Source organism: Mustela nigripes, chromosome 1 (assembly GCF_022355385.1).
Source record: "Mustela nigripes isolate SB6536 chromosome 1, MUSNIG.SB6536, whole genome shotgun sequence".
NCBI classification, from domain to species: domain Eukaryota; kingdom Metazoa; phylum Chordata; class Mammalia; order Carnivora; family Mustelidae; genus Mustela; species Mustela nigripes.
The window spans coordinates 247,346,021-247,369,693 of record NC_081557.1 but is presented as its reverse complement, the minus strand read 5'-3'; the positions used below and the strand labels follow the sequence as shown (position 1 = coordinate 247,369,693).

General features: G+C 42.3%; 1 protein-coding gene across 2 annotated transcripts in view; it reads right to left on the bottom strand.

Moving 5' to 3' along the window:
* The window catches only part of CRACD (capping protein inhibiting regulator of actin dynamics), a 270,791-nt gene that overhangs the window by 54,635 nt on the left and 192,483 nt on the right, over positions 1 to 23,673 (bottom strand). The window lies entirely within an intron of this gene.

The window sequence follows — 23,673 nt, the reverse complement described above, 5'->3', positions numbered from 1 at the left end:
CAGCGTCTCTGACGGACATCCTCGGTGACACTGTTCGCTGCCCCTTCCTCAGTCACAAACGCATCCATGTCACTCTGCTCCTACCTCAGGGAAGAAAGCGGGTATCATCCTGCACCGGAAGAAGCATCTTTTCAGATCCTTCCTTTTCTTTAGGAAGTCATTTACCCAGTGGTCAATCTTTCTTTCTTAATTAATTATACATTTATTTACTCACTTATTTATTGGAGAGAGAGAGATAGCAAGAGAGCGCATGAATGAGGAAGCAGCCTTCCCATGAACAGAGAGCCCGATGTAGGGCTCGATCCCAGGACCCTGGGATCATGACCTGAGCCCAAGGCAGATGTTGAACCTGAGCCACTCGGGCCCCAGCCCCACCTCCACTTTTTAAAAATCACTTAACACTTACTATGCACCACTGCTTTAAAAACTTTCCAATTATGAATCCGGTTCACAATGACCCTATGAGGTCGACATTGTTAACATTCCCATATTACAGATGAGGAGCCTGAGGCACAGAGAGAGGGACTGTCTTCTCTATGTTATGGGAAATGTATCTTTGAAGCTGGGGACAGGAGCTCTGAGGGAAAAGAAGAGAAGAAAGCTTGCGAAGTGTATGGAAAAGTACCTGCACAAAACACACACGTATGGGTCCCCAGCTGAGTATCAGAACTCCTGGACCTCTGCCGGCCAGAGTCTACAGAAAATTCTGGGTATAAAAATACAGTTAAAAATGTGCAAGGTAACCATCTCATTCTTTCTTGTGATCTTCAGTTCTGGTCTTTCTGAGTCAGAGTCTGAAGTGCGGAAGAAGTAGTTGGCCCTGGACTGTGATGTAAGACAAAGAAAGCAGACAGAACAGCGACCAGTCACAAAAAGACAACAGCCTGCTGTGGGATCCTCACTCTAGATGTAAACAGGCCTTCCAACTTCAGTGATCCCTAAAACAACAATGGGCTCTATCACACTTCAGAGGCAGGGGCACTTGGTCTATCAGATGCCTCCCATCCATAAGGCTTTGTGCTAAGGCATGCAGTCCTCAAACCAGACTTAAATTCTTTTCATTGCGTTTATTTTTTAACAGACAGTACCATGCTGTCCTGAGGATCACAGCTTTGTAATATAGCCTGAACTCAGGCATTGTGATGCCCCCAGCTTAGTTTTCTTTTACAACATTCCTCTGGTGACTCGGAGTCATTTCTGGTTCCATCCAAATTTGATTATTTGTTCCAGCTCTGTGAAAAACTTCGGTGGTATTTTGGTAGGGATTGCACTGAATGTATAGAGTGTTCTGGGTAGCACAGATATTTACACAATATTTATTCTTCCAATCCACGAGCATGGGATTTTTTCCATCCTTGTGATGTCTTTCTCCATTTCTTTCATAAGTGTTCTGAAGTTTCTGGGTATAGGTCCTTCACCTCTTTGGTTGGGCTTATTCCTGGGTATCTTACAATTTTTGGTGCAGTTGTAAGTGGGATTGATTCCTTAATTTCTTTCTTTAGTCACATTGCTAGTGTATAGAAATGCAACTGATTTCTGTACATTGATTTTATATCCTGCCATGTTAGCCAAACTGCAGAAGGAACTGAAATGTCCTTCAGCAGATGGATAAAGAAGATTCGGTTGCTCTATACAATGGAATATTACTCAGCCACCAGAAAGGGTGAATACCTACCATTTACATCGATGTGGACGGAACTGGAGGGGATTATGCTAATGAAAAAGGTCAATCAGAGAAAGACAATTATCATATGGTTTCACTCATATGAGGAAATAAGAAATAGTGCAGAGGATCATAGGGGAAGGGAGAGAAAACTGAATGGGAAGAAATCAGAGAGGGAGACAAACCATGAGAGACCCTTGACCCTGGGAAACAAGCTCAGGATTGCTGGAGGGGTCGTAGGTGGGCGGTGGGGCAGCTGTGTGATGGGCATTAAGGAGGGCACATGATGTGATGAGACTAGCTGTTACATGCAACTGACGAATTACTGAGCACTACATCTGAAACTAATGATGTACTTACTATATGTTCGCAAATTGAATTTAAATAAAAAAATAAAAGACAGGAAATGTGTGCAATACAGCTGAAATCATAATACTTAAAAATGGTGAAAACAAACGAAACAGATTGGAGGGTTTGATTTCAGAATGCTTATATGTTTTCAGTAGTTATAAGCCAGAGATTTCCATGACACCTATTTCTGGTTCCCATCAATGGATAACTTTAAAAAATTATAATCCGTAGTCTTTGAAGACCATCAAAGAACATCAGGGCAGTGTTAAAAGAGCTGATCTCATAAAAAGGAATCAATTAAAATTTTTTAATTAAAAAAAATTACTAAGATACTACAGGTATCATTATATAACTGGTCTTTGGCACTAATGAAATAAATGAATATTTTCTCTATGACTGTCCAAAACTCAAAATATGTAACTGATACCTGGTTTCTAGATTTGGCAGCATTATTATAAATGGTAAAACAGTAATTTGTTTTACATTTCACTTATTTAGGAGGTGAAACTCTTCCTTTTTCCATTTATATTGATTGCTTTTTTCCCACTGCAGAAATATCTAATCCCTAATTCTCTAATCAGAGATATTCTAAAAGGCCATAGCAAAATTCTAAATGTATCAGTTATGACATCATTATCCTTGGTCTGGGTCCACACATCTAGCTTTTAAGCTAAGCAGAGAATTTTAGATTACATCAGAATTTATGGATAGGGAAAAAAAATAATCACTTGCTCTGAAGTCAAGGGGATTTGGTGGTATTCAGTTGAGCTGGAACCAAGGGAGTTAACTCTAATTAAAGATAATTATGGGGTGCTTGGGTGGCTCAGGCGGTTAAGCATCTGCCTTTTTAAAAAAAAATTTTAAAAATAAAGATAAATTACAGTTTTTTACACTAGTGATAAGTTACATGTGTATTTCTGTATGGTCAGGGGGCTGATATGGTTATTTGTATTGCTTCAGTGTCCAGAATGGTGGCAGCCACCATATAACATCGGTCTGCACTGGTCATATTGTTGGGGAAGACAGAAAGTGAACAGAACTTGGAAGGAGCTGAATATGACGTTAAGGAAGAGATAAAGATAGCCTTGGGAGGACCCCAGGATATGCAAGACTTAGCTGAGAGAACTTGACAGGTTTTACATAAGCCCACAATGGCCTCCCTCGGGATCCATCCGTAGAGCTGGCCCCATTCCAGGGCTGCTAGTGAACCAGGCACTCTGGCACTTTGTCCCACACACTTGGTGTGGAGGCAATCACTTGGCACGAGTACACGTACATTATCTGGGAAGACGTGTCAAAGTCCAAATGTCAATGCACTTTTCAAGAATTACTTGGAAAAGGCCATTTCAGCAATGCCTTATTTATTATGGGAAAGGTAGAAGAACAGTAAAACCTACCTCAACTATCCTCCAAAAAAACCAAACCATCTTGCCACAAGAAAAAGAGATTCTAGGCCTAAGAACACCAGTTTCTCTTTGGATGAGAAGTCAGAATGCAGAAGCTTACAGGTACACTCCAAAGTCTTAGTATTTGGTCATATCAGAGTTATAAAAAATAAATTTCCCCTCCTCATTTCCAAAATACATTTCCTGTCAGAAATATCTTTACATCTGAAATAAAATTTTAAAAAAGTTTGTTCTTATTATTTTATTATTGATTGGGACAATTAATTAATTTTCCAGGATTAATTTTATGAAAAGGCTCAGTAATTACATTTAGGCCCACCTTACATTCCGAGAGCAAACCATAAGGAAACAACGTTAATAGGAAATGAAATTTTATAAATCAGAGAGGGAGTCAGATTTACTTGGTTCCACAGTTTTACTCTCAAAGTTTGGTATAACATCTCTCACATCAAAAAAGCAAGTAGCTAAATTTTGTGAAACATTTCCAATTCTATGGCACAACTATCATATGAAAACCTGAGCATGGGTCTACAAACATCCATTAGATACACTATTTTTTTTTAAAGATTTTATTTATTTATTTGACAGGCAGAGATCACAAGTAGGCAGAGAGGCAGGCAGAGAGAGAGGAAGAAGCAGGCTCCCTGCTGAGCAGAGAGCCCGATGTGGGGCTCCATCCCAGGACCCTGGGATCATGACCTGAGCCGAAGGCAGCGGCTTTAACCCACTGAGCCACCCAAGGCGCCCCCTAGATAAACTATTTTATGATCAGTTTTTGACTGGGGCGGGGGGCGTGCTGTGTCTCCACAGAATCAACTGGATTGAGTGCACGGTCATCACTGGCAGCCATCTTCTTCATAGGTGACACCAACCCTTACGGTGAATATTTTTGTGTGGGTGGGGCCTAAAAGATCAAAGCAGTTTGAACAACATGGTAAAGCAGAACACTTCTGCAACACCAATGTGAACTATTCTAAAATACAACTGCCATATATTAGAAGTATATATAGTTTAGCAAAGTCTTCTCCAACATTAGTATATTTAAGATGGCATTTTAGAGTTTTATAACACAAATCTACTTTTATTGGGTGGTTGGGACATTGAGGGTAAAGGCAAGAGAGAAGGAAGAAAGCTTATTCCTACTAAATTTGTTTTTACTGGCTGCAGCTCTAGTTAGGGGTTAAGTGTGTGGGCCCCAGAGGTAGATTACTTTGTCCGAATCTGGATCCCATCTCTTACTAGCCATGAGACATCTGCCTACAGCCTTTCTGGAAATTTACCATCTTAAGTTTTAAGACTGAATTTATAGCAGAACAGGCAGTGGGGGCTATATCTTCTTAATATTTCAGCAATTTTCTGTTGCAGTTTTTCACATGAAAGAATCCATATACACACACAGACTGCTTCAGAGGTCACAGTGATTTTCATTCTTTAAGTACTGAATTGAATTAATTTATTTTCATCATCTGATAATCACTTCAAGGATTTTTTTTTTCATTTAAAAGAGTGCACATTATCCATTATTTCATGGATATAATTACATGCCATTTGATGGCTGCATCATCATAATTGCTAGTTTATAGAGAAGATCCCAAAAATTAGAAATCACTGCTTAAGTCAAGCAAATCTGATTCATTTTCCATTTGTCATAAGGATGCAATTCTTACATTTTCATTTCATTTCTAAACCTAACATAATAAATGTGTACAATTTATCTGCATTGGATTCATATGGTATGTTTCCAAATGAGAAACAGAATTTCCCTATTATAGTTCATTTTAAGCATCACAAATGTCTTCGGTCTGGGGTTTCTCAGAACGTGCTCTATGGTTGGTACCAGGTTCTTATTCAAAAAGGCAAGTATGTTTGAGATTCCAAGTAAAATAAATTTCAGTATGTTTCTTTACTATGAGACCTTTCAGAGTCTCAATATGCTGGTATCATCACTTTCCAAAAGAGCGGAGAGTATGCGGTGCTTCCCAGGATTGACTTTCTGGTATCTGTCATGACTAGTGTTCCTCTGAACAGACCCTGGGAAACTCTGGTCTTCATTACTTCTTTCAAAAATCTTTTTTTAATTTAATTTAATTTTAAAGTCACCCCCAACATGGGGGTGTCACCCCCCAACATGGCGCTTGAACTTCCAACCTGAGATCAAGAGTTGCCTGCTCTACTGTCTGAACCAGCCAGGCACCCCCTCTTTCAGAAATCTTTTATTTTCTTTAGGTAACATATATTTCGTATACACACCTCCCCTACAATCCAGAGCACAGTGCTCAGTAAACTCGAGTGAGTTGACTGAAGCATTTTGGTTAAATAAACCTAATGTTTACATCAAGCTCGGATTTCAAGCATGTATGTGAATAGCATTTACTAGGACACGGTATACAGCAACTGTCTGAATCATGTAATTAAATTTCAAGGTAATTTCACAACATTTTTCCTAGGTCTGGAACATCAGAATACTTTTTTCTTTTGTTTTAAAGATTTTATTTATTTATTTATTTGACAGAGATCACAAGTAGGCAGAGAGGCAGGCAGAGAGAGAGGGGGAAGCAGGCTCCCCGCTGAGCAGAAAGCCTGATGCGGAGCTCGATCCCAGGACCCTGAGACCATGACCCAAGCTGAAGGCAGAGGCTTTAACTCACTGAGCTAGCTACCCAGGCGCCCCCAGAATACTTTTGAGAAGAAACTGTTTGGTTAAAAATGATTACTAGAGGGGCACCTGGGAAGTTCACTCAGTTAAGCATCTGACTCTTGATTTTGGCCAGGGTCATGATCTTAGGGTTCTAAGATTGTGCCTTGCATTGGGCTCCCGTGCAGGGCGTGGATATTGCTTAAGATTCTCTGTCTCTTCCTCTCTTAGGGGAAAAAAAAAAGATTACTAGAAGTACGGTGATCCACAGGCACTCGGTGGCTATCATATTTTTACTGCATCCAGTAATCCCAATACATTTTACCGAAGGAGTTGGCAACGCGTCAGGAAGGTCGCACGTCCGGTGCCATGTCATGGAAAGACTAAAGACTGAGATTCCGCTTCCAGAGAGGTGGGAAGGGGTATTACAGTGGCTGTTAAGTTACGTGAGGGAGGAAGGAAGTGTCTCCTTTTCTGGGGAAGCACAGACGGAGGTAGCTATTTGCCTTGTGTTGATTCAGAAAATGAAGAAACAGGATCAATAATACTCTTTTAGAAGAGGGCAGAGGTTTCTGGAACAGACGGTGAGAGGCCCAGGGCTGCTGGTGACTGGCATTCACAAGTCAGAGGCAGGGAGTGCGGTGACCAGCCCAAACCAGGGAACACCAGGGCCTGCACACACTCATGTGGACGGGCTAGGGCATATGTTTGATACCTCTGAGGCAGGCCTGAAGTTTGGATTTGCTGTTTCCTCAGACAGAAATATCATCTTCTTCCTTCTCAACCTGATGAACTTCTATTCATTCTTCAAGACCTGTGCCCTTGAAGATTTTCCCAAGTCACCAAGCCCAACAATAACTGACCACACCTGCCTCTGGCTTGCGTGTGCTTTGCTCACACTTCTGTGCCAGACATCTGTTATGAACTGACCTGCTGAACTGTGTCCACTCAAAATTCATATGTTAAAGTCCTAACATCAGGTACCTCAGAATACGACTGTATTTGGAGACAGAGTCTTTAAAGAGGTAATTAAGGTACAATGAGGTCATTACATGGGCTGTGTTCCAATATGACAGGTGTCCTTATAAAAAGAGATTAGATTATAAAAACAGGACCATGGGAGGATACAAGGAGAAGATGGCTATTTACAAGCCAAGGAAAGAAACCTCAACACCAAAAAAACCCTCATCTTAGACTGCTAGCCCCCAGAATCATGAGCCAATAAAGTGTGGAGTTGAAGTCCCCCATTCTGTAGTGCTTTGTTATGCAGTCTTCGCACATTACAGTGTGATAGTAAAGTGGTCACTTTGGATCTTCTGTGTCTCTGTGGTTTCACACCTTTACTCATGTACTCCTACCTGGAATACCTTTCTGCCTTTACCCAGAGAACTCCTAACTGTTCCCCCCAAATACATTCCAGGTGTCAAGATCCCTGGAAAGATGTCCTTTAACACTCTGGCCTGAGAGAATGACTCCATCCTCTGTTCATCTGAGCAGACGTCTACTCCAATACCACAGAGCAGGCTACACCTCCCAGACTGCAAGGTCCCTGGGTACAGGGGCTGCGCCTTCTTCCTCCTACCTCTACGGCACCCGCCATGATGCCTGCACTCAGTAATACGCATCCACTGGTCCCTATCCCTTCGGGGCATGTGTGTCTTAGAAATCAGAACTTTTCAGATTATGTACATAAAGGTGTATTTAAACCCCAGTGAGGTCTGTGACAGCATTTTATCATCAAATGCAGGATTTCTGGAAAAAACATCTATATTCACCTTAAGTTTTGCTAATAAATAAACCTGTACCAAACTTCTAAAGAATTTTTGAGATTTTGAAAATACAGATAAAGGATGGTGATGTCTTTATGGAGTACAGTTGCTCCTGTAATCACACTTGTTTTGACAATGCAAGCGTGTCCCAGAGTGATGGATCTACGCTATCTCATCCATAAGAAACATGTGGCGAATGCAGAATAGTGCACCCAGTTGAAGGGAGGTTATGTAGCAAAATGCACACAGACACAAGTACCTCAAATATCTACCAGTCACCCCAGACCACCACCGCATATGTTCGAAGACACACTCGCTCATTAACACAGGTGGTACCGCAGCCTTCTGTCCAATTTCGGATAACCTGCCTTCCCCTATCTCCCGAGAGCTCACAAGTCACAGCCCTTCCAATGGATGGGTCCGCAAGCAAACTTCGGGTCTTTTTTGAGGCTCTGTCCTATTTACTGTAGTAGTATGTATTTCATTACCACTTAATATGTGGAAACCTGCTATTTTTTATTAAGGTCCTATTCTTTTAAAATATGTCATTGATCATGTTCTCATGTGTTAATACACCATTTTCCCCATTAGACTTGGTTTTCATCTTATGATTTTACACAACATGTTGATTTGGGGCAGTGTATAGGTGATATTATAGTCCTGAATGTTAATACCTATACAAAACCTACTGAATTATGTCTGTACTTAACCCAGGTCTAGGCAGGGAGCTATGAATTAAAATCACAATGACCTGGCAGGTTTCTTGAGCCTGCTATTTCTCAAAACCACATCAGTTTTTCAATTTTCTGTTTTTCCCATTGATCTGTCTCAAAACCTCCTTTGACATGTCTTACAACAATTCACAAACAACACCAAATAATATTTAGAAATAGTAACAGAGACAGACATGATTGCTAATGTGAAGCCTCAGTGTCTGGCCACATTTCTCCCACATGCTAGAAGATGTGTGGGTGCTGCTTCTTTTGACTGCCAGATTATGCCACTTGAGTTTCAGAGAGTGCTGTGAGTAAAAAAATCAGGCTGACTTTGAGTGGGAAATATTGGCAGGGAGAGCAGCCTGCTACCTTACCCTGCATATTTAGTGCAGTAGGACAAAAGCTTTAGAGACATCAGAGGCTATATTGATCAGGTTTTTTTTTTTTAAGATTTTATTTATTTATTTGACAGAGATCACAAGTAGGCAGAGAGGCAGGCAGAGAGAGAGAGGAGGAAGCAGGCTCCCTGCTGAGGAGTCCCATTGATCAGGATTTAATTAGAGAAACAGAATCAGTAGGAGATAGAGGCAGAAGTGTGTGTGTGTGTGTGTGTGTGTGTGTGTGTGTGTGTATGTAAGATGTAGTGAAGGATTTACTGCAAGGAATTGGCTTACACCAGGCAGTGGCTGGCTAAGTCTGAAATGCACAGGGCAAGTCCTCAGGAAGGGCAGGCGAGAATTCATGAGCACAGATTGAAGATGCTGTTCACAGATGGAATTTCTTCTCTCAGGGAAGCCTTAGTCCTATTTTTAAGGGGCCTGTCTTTCTGTCTATCTGTCTGTTGAGAGGGAGAGAAAGAATCCCAAGCAGACTCCACGCCCAGTGCAGAGCCCAATGCAGGGTTCAATTTCATGACCTGAGAATACAACCTGAGCTGAAATCAAGAGTCAGACACGTAACTGACTGAGCCACCCAGGCACCCCAAGTCCTTTTAATTTATTGATTCAGGCCCACTCAGATTATCTTGAATAATCTCCCCTACTTAAAGTCAATGAATTATGGACTTTCATTACATCTACAAAGTACCTTCACAGCAACAGTTCAATTAAGCAGTATTTTTGTTTGATTAAATACCTACGGATTATGGCCTAGCCAAGCCAATCCCACATCAAAATGATCATCACGCCCCGAGCCACAGGGTGGCTCAGCTGGTTAAGTGTCTGATTCTTGATTCCAGCTCAGGTCACGATCTCAGAGTCGTGAGATGGACCCTGCATCGGGCTCGGCACTCTGAGGGAGTCTGCTTGAGATTTCTCTTCCTCTCCCTCTGCCACTCCCCATGCTCATGGATGTACTTTCTAAACAAATAAATAAAATCTTAAAAAAAATTATCATCACACCCCACCCTATGTCAACCTGGCACCCATATACATCTCCTTTAACCATATTTAATCTCCAAATAAAGTCAGTAACGAAGTCATCCTTCCACTACCATGATACAGATAGCTCACATACATTTGAAAACACACAAACCTGCTCCCCAGAAGAGGATGTGAAGTTCTTGAGTAATGGTCACACTTCTCCTATAACTTACATACTGAGGTCTAATGCTATTATTAATACATCTTACGTTAAAGGGTAAGGAGAGGGAAAAAAAATATTTGGTTGGTATATATACAACCATATTCATAACAAAATAAGGAAGAAATACCCATAACTATGAGTCCTTGTTTTAGCAACTGGCCACGTGGTCATAGCTTTCGTTACATGTAGATGTATATTTACATGAACACATTTATGTAATCTTCCTATGTAATCTTTGTAGCCATCTCATGTCACTACCTATTCCACATCCTTTTGTCCTTGGCAAGGAACTCAGCTGGCTACGGTTCTTTGCCTGGGAAGGTGACACAAACCTACATTCCTTCAAACATGGGCCATTAGCTGTCCTGAACTGGATTGCTGAAGTTTTCAATTACTCCACAGGACCCAGAGGTACTAGAAGATGCCATGAAAGACCTCCTATATCCCAGACATACTCTTCCTTACCTCTATTGTACAGTAGCAGCACAATTTTCCCTTGGTAGTCAGGATCAATCACTCTGGCCAGTACAGTTACCCCCTTCTTCATCGAGTCACAGAGAGGCATGAGGGAGTCCCAGAGGCTGGGTAACAGTCTCAGTTACTGGTTCAATGGAATCACTGTTGTGTTCCCCTGTGGAAGCACTCCTCCTCCCACTGCAACTAAGAACGCTAGACAAGCAGAACCTAAGGTCAAGGGGATGGCAAGTGAGAATTTTCCTAGTGGGTTACTAGGAGTAATAGTGGAACATTTCTATTTCTAGCCCTTTATTCCTAGACCCATGGAGCGAAGCTGTGAGAGAAACAGTCTCGGCCCGAGTGTTGCCCCTAGCTGCCACCGCAGCTGAGACTTCTTAAAGCCCATCCCACCGTTCCATCAAGCCAGCCGCTTCAGAATGATGGGAACATGGTGAGACCAGTGAATTCCACGAACATAGGCCTATCAAGTTCCTTGCTCAGAAGGGATGTCTGGGTCAAGTACCATTATAGCAGGTAAGTCCACAGATAACAGTTTTGGCAGAAGCACTGTGTGCAAAAAAGGAAAATCCAAAGTGCTCCTCCTTCCATGATAGAAGTGGCCCAATGTAATGAATCTGTAGGTAGGTAACTGTTTATCCCAGGGCATGGTGCCGTACTGGGGACTCAGTGCAGGTCTCTGTTGGTCTTGACTGGTGAAAGTCAGTGTTGCTGAGCTCACGTATAACTTCCATCCCTGCCACTACTGCATTTACAGGCTCAGTGACAAGCAGATGGGGAAAGGGGCTGACAGGTACCCACAAAATGTGTCGTCCTATGCACCTGGTTATCAAAATCCTCCTGAGGTCATACTTTAGTTAGCGTTTACATGGGACATGACTATCCTGCAATCTTTTGCCCATTCAGAGAGGTCTACCCACCTCTTTGTCACCGATTTTCCAGTCATAATCCTTCCAAGTCTCTGACCATCTAAACCACTGGCTACTTATTACCTATGGACTGTAATAGACTTGTACCTCTGGCCATTCTTCCTTATAAGCAAAACAAACAATCAGAAGTACTGACTGAAGTTCTTTCCACTGGGAGGAGTCCCCTTCACCACTGTCCTTTGGGGCTATCTCGGAATGGGGCTGCAGTAGGACAGCTTTTGAGTGGAGCCTTAGTATTATGCAAAATATCCATAATCTAGAACTAAGTTTTCTCTTCCTCAGTTAGCTAGTCGTAGGGATCGCCCCATGAGGCCATAGGAAAGGGATGAGAGAGAAGGCAGTTTAGCAGGAATGGGGACCATGGGTCATCAGGCCACTTCTTCCTATAACTTTGTGCTTTATGGGCCTGCTTGAACCTGATCTTGCATATTCTACTTCCTTTTGATAATGGAATACTGTGCACACCCAGCCTTATGGCTTGGTGGGTCAGACAACACCCAGGTCATGAGGGGCAGCTCAGGTCACATGGTAATTTGGTGGTGCATGATGAAGTGTTCAGCGGCTATTAAGCCAAAAGCTGCCTACCCTTAGCAAGCCAAAAGCCGTTTCTCAAAAGACACGGAGTCATCTGCAGAGGATAGTAGGGTTTTGTCCCCAGATCCCGAGTGTTCGCTGTGATTCCTAGAGAGCCTGCCAAAGGCTCTACACAGTCTCCCTCTCAGTCAATGACACTCAGGCACTGCCGGACCTACTGGACCTGCTGCACCAAATGGCGGAGCAGCTGGCATGGCAGCCCAGGCCCATTACAGAACCTTCTCTTGTTCTGGGCATTACTCAGAGTTAGCAGAGTTTTGGTCACTCAGTAAATGGCCACACACAGAAGAGAAACATGCTGCCTCCCAAAACCAGAGACCTCCTAGGTGTTGTGCCTCTTTCTGGTGGCAGAACGGGCCAGATGCAATGACTCACCTTTGACCTTAGGAGAGATATCACGACATGCTCCAGACCGCTAGACCTCGAGAAACTTTGCTTATGTGAAAGGCCTCTGAACTTCAGTGCAATTTATTCCCCATTCTCCGGCATGAAAGGGGCTTACTTTCATGCCTAGAGTAACCAAACTATTCTAGTACTCCAGTAGCTCCCTCCTGCTCACCAGATCCCAGCACCATGCTTACATGTCTTCAGCCTCTCTGACATTCTTACGTGTCAGTGATTTCTGTGAAAAACAAGCTGATTTTTAAAAGATGCAGTATCTTGGTTTGGTACTTTGTACTAGTAACGATGTCAAAGTCTGTGTGTCTTTACATCAATACCTTCATTAAATTGAGAGCTGGGTGGCACTCATAAACCAGAAATAAGCCCTAAAGAATGTAATTTGTTGAGGACTGTTGAGTAGAGGACATTTAGGAACTTGGGTGGTTGTGACTGGCTTAACTGTGAATGAGTTCAGTGGTTAGATAGCTGGAAATCGTGACAAAAACTATAGTAATTACTGATACAACCCAGACTCAATAAAGGTTAATGAAATAGTTATTTAGTTACAGATGACAGAATGATTTGATTCACTAATATATTTTTTTTAAACCTAGGGGCAGGTATAATCTCAGTTCCTGCTAGATAGTGTTTGGGGTTGAATTCTCAAACCATGCCTGAATATGTAAAAGTTCTTAGAAATAAAGGACAGAAGTCACTAGTTCTACTATGTGAGCAGAGTTCTTAATAACTTAGCCAAAATTCCTGCTGTGGCACCAGTGGAAAGTGGACCAAGGTCAAAGTGACGCTAACCTGTCGTAGACCCACCAGGCAAAGTGCTTATTGCTTGCGTGGATGAACTATGAAAAACAGACCTCAGGGACAGCAGAATGAAACCATGAGTGTTCAGATGGTCTAAGAAACAAATAAGAACCCACCTGGTCCTCTGTGCCTATCTGTAGATAGAGATGCCTTGTTATCATTTCTGAAAACAGAAAAAAAAGTTGTTTTAAAAGAAAAAAAAAATCTAGTCATCTCAGTGTTCCAGTCTGTGTCAGCAGTCCTGTCGGGCTGTTCTTCCTTGGTCTGAAACCCATTCTCTTGTGCTAATATTAAGTTTATTTTGCTCCTTATTCTGTTCTCATTGGCAGCACTAGGCAGGGACAACACAGTTCTTTGAGAATCACTGTCCTCCCCCCAGATTTCTCATTCTTAGACTAACTCTTGGACAACAATCCAGACAGGTAACAGACTCACTCTGGCATTGCCCTATTCTAGGGAGGGGGAAAAAACAACAACAACAACAACAACACAACAACAAAAAAAACCCCACTACCAGTTTTGTAGAACCTTCCCATTAATTCATACACCAGACATTGGTGAAATAAATGGTGATCCAATTTGGAGATGGCAAGGGTCCATGATTTAAATTTTCACTCTTGGATGTGATATCTCTGACTAGTAACCACTGGGTCTGTGTGATGTGGGAGTAGGGGAGAAAACCAAAGCTGTCCTTTGTCCTTTCCTGGTTGGGAATCACTTTTGTGAGGTAATCTACATTCTGTAGTGACGGTGTCCTAGAAATGCTAATGTTTGCCATACAACTCACTGTCCGAAGGGAGACGCTTCAGGGAGTCACAGGAGCTCCACAACTAACATCAGGAAACCTGCAAAGGTCGCTCCCAAACCACAAAGATTGTGGCCTGAATTTTGTTATCTAACTGCGGCCCCTCTGGGCAAATATTGCTGCTTGTCTGCCCATTTTAGCATCACCCAGTCCGACTAGTGGCTAACACTATGACATTTTTGTTCACTGTTTCTTACCAGAGGACAAACGGTCTTCACTTCAAGAGGTTGTGTGAATATGGTGAAGTGAGCCTCAGAGTCTTGAAGATGTGGGCTTATTTAGTCACCTCTGCTATATACTAGCTTCCTGAAACCACAGCTTCCACATCTATGAAATGAGGTGACTAAACCATATGCTATCTAAGGTCCCCTCCCCTACCCACAACCATTCTAAAATTCCACGAACTCTTTCCTTAAAAAGTAAGGCAAGCTCATAAAATTTGTAACTCTTTTCATAAGCTACCTATTAATTATGTTTTTTCTAATTCCGTTTTGTCCCTAAACAATGCTAGTTTTGTTAACACCGTGTCTATTTAGCAAAATGAAGGACGTCTTGGGCTTGGGAGAGGCAATGACGTAGTTTACAAGTTGGTAAAAGAGGACCAAATCATTCCTTCTGTTTGTGTCAGGATCCAGGTCCTTATTGCTAGGAATGACAATGGTGATGGAGAAGAAACCAAGAACTTGAATTCCCAACCTCCATCACGCCATTGCCATCCTGAGGTCTGACTCAGTCAAGTTTTCTAAGAAAAGTGACCCATGTGTGAGCCTCAGATCAGAACAGAATGCCTTTCTGATTTTCTTGGTATCTTATATATTCAGGAATGTATGCCCTCCCTGGACTCTCACCTCACCTAATATACCCTACAACTTTATATGCTGTCTATTAAACTCCGCCCATCTATGGCAAAGCCATACTATCGTGTCCAGCACAAGTCAGTGCTGTCTCTGCGAGGGCCCTGTTTCCACTGTGTTCAGTGCAGATCCCAGACCATGACTGATGAACAGTTACCATAGACCTCCTATGTACAGAGCACTGAACCAGCCCTGGCACAGCACAGGAACTCTTGGGTTCCTGACACCTGCTAGTACTCAAAATTTAGGAGAGTAAGTTGCTTTTCAAAATTCACAAAGTTTTCAAGATTCTGGCTCCTATGAGAAAAAGCTGGAATCTGACTAGGAGAAAAACCATGGAGCAGCTAATGAGGCTTTCTCTACCCGAAGGTCCAAAGGGTCTAGTCGTAGTGTCGGGGTCGAGAAGGTGGTATGTGTTTTCCCTTGAGGCATGGGAAGCCCAATGAGGTTTGGACTAAGGGGAATCCTCAGGCTAGTGTCTTTCAAATAATGGGTGACAGCCTATTCAGCAGACCCTCCAGTCAATGCAGTGGGCCATGACAAGGGTTCTTTAAGACTAAGCAGAAAAGAAGAGAATAATGTGGAATACAAAATGGGAGTGAGCTTGAGTTTACTAGTTTGTTTCTAGTTTACATGTGTGTGTGTTTATGTGTTTTTAGACACAAATTTATATACACATATGTTCTGATATGAAATAGTTCTTTGTCCAGGTCAAGTAAAAAATATCTCAGAAATGCTCATCAAGAGAAACTGCCACACTTCCCAGTGAGTTAGACGTTCAGATGCAAGAGTCAGCAATGGTTCATTAACACAAGCCACTGCATACATGGCAGTCACTCTGGCTAAAGGAAGCCGGGAAACCTGTACTGTCACAAGCAAGCAGAGAGCGGCCGGAGCCATCAGTCACTCGGTGTCACCAAAGCCAGAGCTGCTGTGCCCTGCTGTCACAATCTCTCCTTGGGCTTGGATCAGTCTGTTTCTCAAGCACTAAAACTATCTCAGAGTTGAACAAAACCTCCCACTTTTTTTTTTTTTTTTAAGATTTTATTTATTTATTTGACAGACAGAGATCACAAGTAGACAGAGAGGCAGGCAGAGAGACAGAGGAGGAAGCAAGCTCCCTGCCAAGCAGAGAGCCCAATTCGGGGCTTGATCCCAGAACCCTGGGATCATGACCTGAGCCGAAGGCAGAGGCTTTAACCCACTGAGCCACCCAGGTGCCCCCAAAGCTCCCACTTCTTAATTAAAGAAGGAAGCTTTATTAAACCTGAGATTCTATGCCTGCTGAGCTTGGCATGGGGTATAACTTAAAAATTCATAATGGGGGGCATACCTTTAAAAAAGTACTCTGCTTTACCTTTGACAGACTATTCCTGCAATATAAAACTTCAGGCAGGAAATAGATCTGTGCACTAGATTCATTTCTGCTAAATCATGTTACTTAATGCTTTTCAAGCGCCTTTCATACAACAATTTCAAGGAGTTGGGAATGATGGTGAAGTCGCTACCTGCTTTCCATATTATATTGGAGAAGCTAAGCTAGTTGAACAAGGTCAGATGCCAAGAGTAAAGAAAACAGGTCTCCGTATGTTGAGCCTGATCTCCAGCCATGTAGCTAGACAGGCACTCAGGTCAGAAGGCAGACTGTTGCAGAATATTCTATGCTTCTCCATCAGGTTTTCACGGATTTCTTTCCTAAACCAGTATCCAAAGTCCTGACAAAGCACCAGGGTATTAGGCAGAAGACTGAAGATCATTCTCGAACCACAAATTGGAAGTACTGTATTATGCTCCCTTATACAATGTGTGGGAAATTTTAGAGCTTGTTACTAACCTCCAGAACCTCACGAGATGTTCAAAGGGATTCACACACCCCAGTTAATGGCAGCAGTGTTTATAATAGCCAAATTACGGAGGCAGCCTAAGTGTCCCTTCATTGACAAATGGATAAAGAGTGTGATATGTGCACACACACACACGCACGCACACACACACACACACACACAGGAATATTATTCAGCCATAAAGAAGAATGTAATCTTGCCATTAGCAACAACGTGGATGGAGCTAGAGTATTATGCTACTATGCTAAGCACAGTCAGAGAAAGACACACCATGTGGTTTCCCTCCGATGTGGAATTTGAGAAACAAAACAAATGAGCAAAGGAGGATAAAAAAGAGAGAGACAGGCAAACCAAGAAACAGACTCTTAACTCCAGAGAACAAACTGGAGGCTGCCAGGGGGAAGCTGGCTGAGGGATGGCTGAAGGAGGTGAGCAGGATTAAGGAGGGCACTTGTGCTGAGCACCAGGTGGTGGATGACGTGTTCAATCACGGTGCTGAACACCTGAGACTCACGTCACACTGTGGTAACTACCTAGGATTAAAATAAAAACTTAAAAAAAAGAACTGCACAGGATGAGGACGTGAACAGATTCAAGAAATACTTAGACACATTCATTCCCTATGGTTACTAAGAACAATGAAAAATATTTCAAATATATTTATAATTAAATGAAGTTGATGGCAGAAGGGGCACGTGCTATTTTTCTCCATAAATAAGAATTCTAGCAAATGTTATTAAACTTTGGCTACATGCTGGGTTTGAAGTTTTACATGTAAAATTTCCCAACTACTCGGTAAGTTATTATTTTCCACATTTGTAGGTGAGGAAGCCAAGGCTCAAAGAATTATCCAGCCACTGTTAATATGGCTAATATATGGCTATGCTGAGTCAAACCAAGTCTGTCTAATTCCAACCACCATGCTCTTAATTGTTCTGCTGCATTCCAAAAGTGTGTACTGCAAACACTACGTGACTGAAGCCTCACTCTACGTGAGGCATGTGACCTCTGAAGAGTTTGAGCCTCAGTTCACTTACTTACTAGTTATGAGACTTTGGACAAGTTCCATAATGTCTTAAGTTTCTGTTCTCTTGTCTATAAAATAGAGATAATAATAATAATACGTAATATCAGTAAGCTTACTGATTATATACTGCATATGAAACATTTTGCAGAATATCTGGCACCTAGTAAGGATTCAAAAACATTAGCTAGTACAGTGCTGTTAGTATTAAGAAATTCATTGAATTAATGAATGAGTATGTATTGACCTTTACGTGGCATTTCTTAGATATTATGAAAAAGAGGGGCACCTGGGTGGCTTTGTCAGTTAAGCATCTGCCTTTCACTTAGGTCCTGATTCCAGGGTCCTGGAATCGAGCCCTGCATGGGGCTCCCTACTCAGCGGGGTGTCCGCTTCTTCCTCTCCATCTGCTTGCTTCTCCCTCTACTTGTGTGTGCGCTCTCTCTCTCTGACAAATACATAAAATCTTAAAAAAAAAAAAAAAGAAAATTAAAGAATAAAAGGTGAAGAAGAGAGGGGAGAGAAGAATGGGAAATAAGGAAGCAAAATGGGAGAAAGGAGAATGAAGAGGGAAAAAATGTAAGGAAGTATATAATGAGAAAGAAAGTTTAAGAGCTTTAGATATTTTTCAGAGTAATTCAGGTTCACTCAGAAGATGTAAATAAAACTTCTTTATTCTGTTTTACCACAATCCCAGAACAAGTTAGTCCCTCTGGCACACAGTAGTATTCTAGAGAGCAGGCCCTGAAAGACAACTGTGGAGGTAGGGGCCTGGTGTTTTAGTGAAATTCAATGCCTCTCAGTAATGCATTGAGTCCTGCTTACATCTCAATTTGTTTAAATCCATGCTTACACTATCTTGGCAAGCAGATGGTAAGCTCCAGGAAGGCAGTGTCTTCTGCTTCCTTGCAACCCTTAAGTGACCTTCCTAATTGTGATGGGAGCAAAGTGACCTAATAAATACTTCTGACTGAGCTGTAGTTTCCGCTCAAAGCGAGCACATTAATTGCCAGAAGCTTAAAACACAGAATCTTTCATATGTGAGCAAAACCACGTCCCTCAAATGTGTATTTTTCCTAGTTAAATGACAGCTCTGACTCAGAAGAAATATCTTCTAGGGCGCCTGGTGACTCAGTGGATTAAAGCCTCTGCCTTCAGCTCAGGTCATGATCCCAGGGTCCTGGGATCAAGCCCCGCATCGGGCTCTCTGCTCAGTGGGAAGCCTGCTCCCACACCCCGTCTCTGCCTGCCTCTGTCTACTTGCGATCTCTCCCTCTGTCAAATAAATAAATAAGATCTTAAAAAAAAAAAAAAAAGAAATATTTTCTAATAACTTGAATGGCGGAAGTTCTGAAAACAAATTGCTCAGTGCCCACCTCCCTGGTGTCCCCACATTTTCAGTGAGAAGCAAGTCACGCTCCTGGTCTGCACCAGAGCCTGCTCAAGGACAATGCGCTGAGTATTCTCCAACGGGCCCCCACAGCCCCGCCACTTGAAAGATTAATTCCCCATTTTGGTGCTGCTATGATGGTTTATTCATTTACTTATTTACTGGGGGGAAGGGTATACCATTTTGAATTATTCTCTGCCTTGCAGAATTCACTCTTTCATACAGTTTCTCTTGATAAAACACCGTGGAGTGCTGCAAGTTTGAAGCATCCATGCAAAATTCTCTCCCGAGTATCACAATACAACTTTCCAGTGAGGGTTCCCTCCCAGTTACTAACTGAAGGCTTCCAGCTATGGGGAAAGAGGAAAGGACCTGAGGCCCCTCACATAACTGTGAAAATGGGCTTTTCTTCAGATTCCCAAGTCACTGTCAGTGGCCACTCAATAATGGCCAGATCACACAGCTGGAAAAGTGGCCGCTCTGTTATTAATCGCTCACAACACAGAAATAAGTCAGCTGAGAAAAGGCTATCAGGGGAAGAAGAGTGCTTCAGTGACTAAGACGGATCTAGCAAGAGAGAATTAGGAGCTTCAAAAGACACTGACTCTATCTGGGCCCCAGCTCTTATGAGGAAGGAGGAGAAGACATAGTTCACAAAGGGGCTCATGCCACAGTGGTTTTTAGCCTCACTTTCCCCACGACCTTCACGACAGATGATGGCTGCAGAGCACAAAGCTTAGCTTATGGGTAACTCCTCTGCCCCAGCTCTAACGCACCCTTTCGTCTCCCATTCAACAGAGCCTGGTAAAATGTAGGTGAGTGGGAATCATCTACAGAGTGCTGATCTGAATGCACTCTTAACATTTCGGAGAACTTAGGCACCTCACTAATAACAGTAATTGGGATATACACCGTTGTATAAAGTTGCTGCCACAGAGGTAAAAAGCTGGAGGTTACACTTCAACGACATTAAAGTTAATGTTGGCAGCCTTTTGCTCCTATTCCCCAATTCAGGACAAGTCCAGAGCCTTTCCTTCACATTCCACACACTTACCTTCTGGGCTGATTACTGAAGTCCAAAGTTTCCCGATCAAACCTATGAGATTCTTCTACCCGGTAAGTTATCCCAGTCAGAGATCCTGCAGTCTGTGGGACACATGGCCCAGTAGGACGTTCCCTAAGTCACGAGAGAAACTTCTACAGCAGGACTCAGGTTAGGTATGGGTACTGTTGAGTTGGTATTTGACATGATTCTGCTTCCAGTAAGGAGAAAACGGCCAATGGAGCATTCCCCTCAGGATGCTGCCCGTGAAGTTGCTCTGAGAAACCTGGGTAAAACAGTGGAGTGCCCGCCATGCTACTGCGCACGCTTTCCCTCCTGACCCTGACGTCATCTCTAGGTCAGCTCATTTCCTCTAGTCACCTCCACGTGTGACCCCAGGGGAAGGTATGCAATCTTCTCATTAGAAGATATCAGTGAAAAAATAAGGGATATGAGAGGGATTAGCTGCTTTAGTTCTATTCAGCCTTTTCTAGGTTCAGAGGAGAGGAAAATGGCATCTCAAGGAAGTTCCATTTCTACTATATCTAAAAAAAAAATAAAGATTCGCCAAGGAGTGCACTGCAGATGTGAGACCCGGCTGGGTGCTCTGGCCAGCAGGATGGGACCGCAAGCACAGGTCTTGGCAAGTGCCTCCTGCCCATCCCCCTCTCCATCTATCTACCTAGGGCACACGCAGACACCACTCCTGGAACGAGAGACTGAGGAACCACATGAGAAACACAACACGGCCTGTATCTTGCCTGAATCTTATTTGCTTATTTATTTATTTATTTAAAAAAAGATTTCATTTATTTATTTGACAGATAGAGATCACAAGTAGGCAGAGAGGGAGAGAGAGAGAGAGAGAGAGAGGAAGAAGCAGGCTCCCTGCTAAGCAGAGAGCCCAATATGGGGCTTGATCCCAGAAACCTGGGATCAGGACCCGAGCCGAAGGCAGAGACTTTAACCCACTGAGCCAAACTCAGGCACCCGGCCTGAATCTTATTTAAAAGAAGAAAGAAAGAAATGAATTAGTTGAATACCAGGAAAATATATTTGCCTGTACACAATGATCAGAAGCGCAAATGATCTGCTACCTTAAGTAATCACGGGAAGTTTGACTTTTACTTGACTTCTGTGAAGGGCAGAAGGAGAGTGAGCGCTGGAGAGAGAGGATAGGTAGCAAGGTACGATTAGCTATTCTGCTGTTGTGTCTGACTTCAGGAAACACTCCGTCCCAGCCAAAGCAATGACTCAGCCTCCGCGGCCAGTGTCACAATAGGAACTTGATTTGCTGCAGCAAACACTGCAACACTCCTTAGAAAAGCTCTGCTCTAGCATTTCTGAAAGATTAATTAAATTAAGTGCAGAAAATGGAAAATTACTGTCACCATTTTACATTAAAAAGAGATGACTGAAACACAACGTGAATGTACTAAACACTTCAGTTCAGAAAACCGGCAAACATTTCTGCATTTGTTTGTTTCTGGTTGTTGATGATTTCATTTCGTTTTTTGACGAGTAACCAAATACTGTATTCTAGCAAACAGACCTCAGATTTAGGGAGGAGTCTGGGACTATTCCACACAGACATTCTAAAGAGATGGTGAAACTGGCCAGCAACTACACACCAGTGACAGCTGGCACAGCGTTCTTTAGTACAAACTTACACTCTCCTTTACTCAACAATTATCGCTGCCCTGCCATGATAAATAAAGACTTCATAGAAAGTACTAAGATACCTGTAATATAAAAGAGGAAGTGGTATGTTCCATGGGAAAGGGATGGATATTTTAAGAAGAGAATCCTCATTTCTCAATGAGGAAGTCTTGCTGGGAGAAGGGAAAGACGGCCTGGGCGTGAAGGATGAATACAGCAGTGAGCACAAAGAAACAACGGTGAGAAAATGCAGGGAGTCGGGGAGCAATAAGCAGCTCAGACTGCCAGGAGTGAGGAGACTTGGAAGTGCTCCCAGATGTGGAGATCAGATCTGTGGAAGGTCACGACACACACTAAGCATGTCGATATGTGGGAAATGCGTTCAGCCTTCATGAGCTGAGGAGGAGTTAAATTAAAAACTTCCACAATGAGAGCAGACCGGACAGCTGTAGGGCTGGAAAAGGGTCTTGGAGGCCCTTCTTCTGTGGTGGGTTTAACCCTTTAGCTGCTGGACTGTCGAGTAGTAATAGGACTGAATGGGATAGAACAGTCAAGGTGTGGGCAAGAGTGGCATCTGGGGTTTTAGGAGGAGTGACCATTCACCAACGAGTATACAGTATTTCAAATTTTAGCAACCAATATAGCCACACCAATGTATATTAGCTGAATTTCAGCTCTAAACTAATTTAAAAAAAAAAAACGTAAAAGCTAATTAAAAGCTTTCATTTTTCATATCTGTAGAGTAGACCTCTACTTGGATGCCCCAAAGCTACATCAAACTCAGTATGCCTAAAATGAAAACCATCATATTCTCTCCTAACCATGTAACATCTTATGATTACCTCAGGAAATGCCACCCTAAGCTGATGGTACTCAGGTACTCAAGTCAGAAGTCTGGCAATCACTCTTAGGCCTATAATATCATGGTCAGCAAAGGAAGCCCCTCCTAACTTTGGGAAGACACGACTGGGTGAATTTTGATAGGAACCAGGGCAATCTCTCTCATTCACACTCTATGTTTTTGCATTCAGACCCTTCTAAAGTTTCCAGAACATATCAAATATAAGGTGATTCTGAATCTCAGGCACTTTCCCATTTTCCTAGTAAGACTGCCTTCTTGTCCCCAGCCAGAAAGTCTTGTAAGACTTCCTGGCCAATTTACATGTATAATATTTTAGGCATACAGTTGAAATATACAGTTAAAATATAGTCAAATGTGTTCTTAAAATATATCAATTGAATTATACATTTACTTAACTATATTAATCTGAAAATACTGTATTACTCAACTTGGACATTTTATAAATCAGTGATATACAAATCTGTTTTCGATAATTTCTTTGAAAGTCCCCTTCACTATTTCATCTTACCAGTCTTTCTGAAATAGTTTAGTAAAATGATGGACTTAATAATCTTCATTTTTCTTATTTTTTCCTCACCATTGCCCATCTTGTTTTGTTTTTTTAATTTTACTTTCCAGGAAAACCCTGTAATTTCACCTTCCAACAGTTTTATTGAACTCTCTGCTTCTTAAATGATTAATTTCCGAGAGTTCATTCTTATTCTCTGAATGAATAGCATCCTACTCTTTTTTCATGTAGACAGTTTCTTTCTCTTATCTCCCTGAGGATTTAACTATGTTTTCTTTGAAGTTTTCTTCAGCTCCCTGCATTATTTCTGATTCCCTTGAGTTCCCTTTTCCTGTTTCTTCACTCTGGTTTCAGCCTTTAATGC